We start from the raw sequence: 2,868 nt of genomic DNA, 5'->3' as shown, positions 1-2,868 counted from the left end.
TACTTTTTTTAGGTTTTTGGATTATTTTCATTTTTTCCTGTTTTGAATAGTTCTACGCTGAATAAGCAAATAACTGTTCCTCTTTTGGGGATATAGTTCCTCATAGTCAACTTAGGAGGTCAGAATGTGTATTTTGTACATGTTTATGCATGCATGCATGTATAGCTGTTGTTACGTTTCTTAGATGGCCTTCCAGATAGCTTGACTGTGCTACCAGCAATATATAGTAAATATTTCTCTACATTGTTTTCTAGCTTTCTTTGTTAATTTCATAACAAGTGTGCAGTGATTCTCTACAGTTGTTTTTTACATTTCTTTAATTTCATGAGAGGCTTTGCAGTGTTCCAAATGATAGTTTACTTTTTCTGTTTCCTTTGTGTGTAAACTGATCATCTCTTTTGACCATTTGACCATTTATTCACTGGAATATGGTTATTGACCTCACATATTTCATATTTTCAACAGATTTACACACACACACACACACACACACAGGCTAGTATTCTTTTATCAGCCTTTTTTCTCCTATCACTGTCCCCTTTTTACATTTCACTGGGCAAAATATTTTATTTATATACATTCGTACCTATTCAATTTGTCTCTGATGATATCCTTTATTTCACAATAGTCAGAAATTTATCTTCTTTCCACAGCTGGAATAAATATTCTCTTTATTTCTTTTTTTTTTTTTTTTACATTTAACTATGTGACCCATCTGAACAGTTGTGTGGTAGGAAGCAATTCTTATTGCTCTGACTGATAGCCAGATGTATATACCCAGCTATCCCAACATGTCTTAAACAGCAAATTCTCTCACCATTGTTATACTGCTAATGGTTTGTAATATTAAATTTTCAAAGAGTTTAAATAATTTCCAAAATCTCTATTTGTTCCCTTGAACCATTTTTCAACTTACAACCTAAAATCGTACAGTTTGGATAATTATTTTTAAAACAAAATACTGTTCTGGCCAATACATTAAGAAATGGAATATAGATATTTGGAAAGAAGAGATAAAATTATGTTTATTTGGTGATATTAAATTCTTCTAGAAATCTGAATTCAAGAGGTTAAGTTTACTGAGTTTAGAAAAATTCATAGCATTCCTACATATTAGCAATAGTTAGAAAATATAATGAAAACAGAAACCATATTTAAGTATTAAATCATTCAGGCCCTTATCACCTCTGAACTTCCAACCGGCTAGTATTCTTTTATCAGCCTTTTTTCTCCTATCACTGTCCCCTTTTTACATTTCACTGGGCAAAATATTTTATTTATATACATTCGTACCTATTCAATTTGTCTCTGATGATATCCTTTATTTCACAATAGTCAGAAATTTATCTTCTTTCCACAGCTGGAATAAATATTCTCTTTATTTCTTTTTTTTTTTTTTTTACATTTAACTATGTGACCCATCTGAACAGTTGTGTGGTAGGAAGCAATTCTTATTGCTCTGACTGATAGCCAGATGTATATACCCAGCTATCCCAACATGTCTTAAACAGCAAATTCTCTCACCATTGTTATACTGCTAATGGTTTGTAATATTAAATTTTCAAAGAGTTTAAATAATTTCCAAAATCTCTATTTGTTCCCTTGAACCATTTTTCAACTTACAACCTAAAATCGTACAGTTTGGATAATTATTTTAAAAAAAAAATACTGTTCTGGCCAATACATTAAGAAATGGAATATAGATATTTGGAAAGAAGAGATAAAATTATGTTTATTTGGTGATATTAAATTCTTCTAGAAATCTGAATTCAAGAGGTTAAGTTTACTGAGTTTAGAAAAATTCATAGCATTCCTACATATTAGCAATAGTTAGAAAATATAATGAAAACAGAAACCATATTTAAGTATTAAATCATTCAGGCCCTTATCACCTCTGAACTTCCAACCTCATAGCTAGGGTTACTGGGGGGGGGGGGGGCTTTTACCTTCCTGCTAAAGGGACTGGTTCCATTTTTTATTCCCTATCAATCTCTTCTGCGCGCCACTACCAGACTGTTTTTTCTAAAATACAAATCTGATCATGTCATTTAAATCCCATTTAAAGTCCTGCACTGGGCTCTCTATGGTTTTCAGGATCAAATTCAAACTCCTTAGTTCAGGGTAGATCTCTTTCATGGCTTGGACTGCCCTTGCCTGTCTTTCCGTCAGGCTGCATTTCTCTCTGGAGTCAGCATTGTTTTCCCCAGAAGTCCTTTCAAGACCCCTTTGGTCTGAGTTAGATGCCCGTCCCATGTGTACGCATAGCACACTTCTCACAGCACTTACCACACTTGTTGATAATTGTGTTTGTTTCTTCCCCACTAGCTTGTCAGCTTTTTAAAAGCAAGACTGTGTCCCTAATTTCTTTGTCTTCTAACACAGTGTTTGGTGGGACTTTTTTACTTTTTGTTTTATACTTTTTTGAACCTTCCAATTTTTTTAAAACTAGACACCAGGCATTTTTGTATTTCATAATTTCAGTAACTGGTTTCAATTTTTTATTATTTTTTTAAATTTTCTTTTTTTCTTATTTTATGTTTTTGCTTTAAATTTTTTAAATAAATGGATAGGAAAATGAAACAGGGAAAATGTAAGTAGGGAAGATAAGATAAAGCTAGGAGTGAAGTTAAGTGTACAAAAATGTGTGCTTTTAAAGTGTTTGCATTTGTTAGTGGTGGGCTGTTAGTTGACTTTACATTTTCTAGGAGTTGATATAAATAAGACATGATTCACTGTATTCATAACACGAAAATAAACTCAGTAGTCAGGAGAAGCATCATTGTTCCTGGTGTAATATCAGAAAGAAATTTCTGGGCCGGCCCGGTGGCGCACTGCTACAGTGCGCCGCTTGGGAAGCGCGGTGGCGCT

At 33.1% G+C, this 2,868-nt stretch overlaps 1 protein-coding gene across 2 annotated transcripts in view; it reads left to right on the top strand.

Annotated features, from left to right (window-relative positions):
* Positions 1–2,868, top strand: part of SYNRG (synergin, gamma) — an 87,442-nt gene that overhangs the window by 69,324 nt on the left and 15,250 nt on the right. The gene's annotated exons all lie outside the window — the stretch shown is intronic.

Source organism: Galeopterus variegatus, unplaced genomic scaffold, assembly GCF_000696425.1.
Source record: "Galeopterus variegatus unplaced genomic scaffold, G_variegatus-3.0.2 Scaffold372, whole genome shotgun sequence".
NCBI classification, from domain to species: Eukaryota; Metazoa; Chordata; class Mammalia; order Dermoptera; family Cynocephalidae; genus Galeopterus; species Galeopterus variegatus.
The sequence above is the reverse complement of the archived record's forward strand: the minus strand, read 5'-3'. Positions and strand labels throughout refer to the sequence as shown.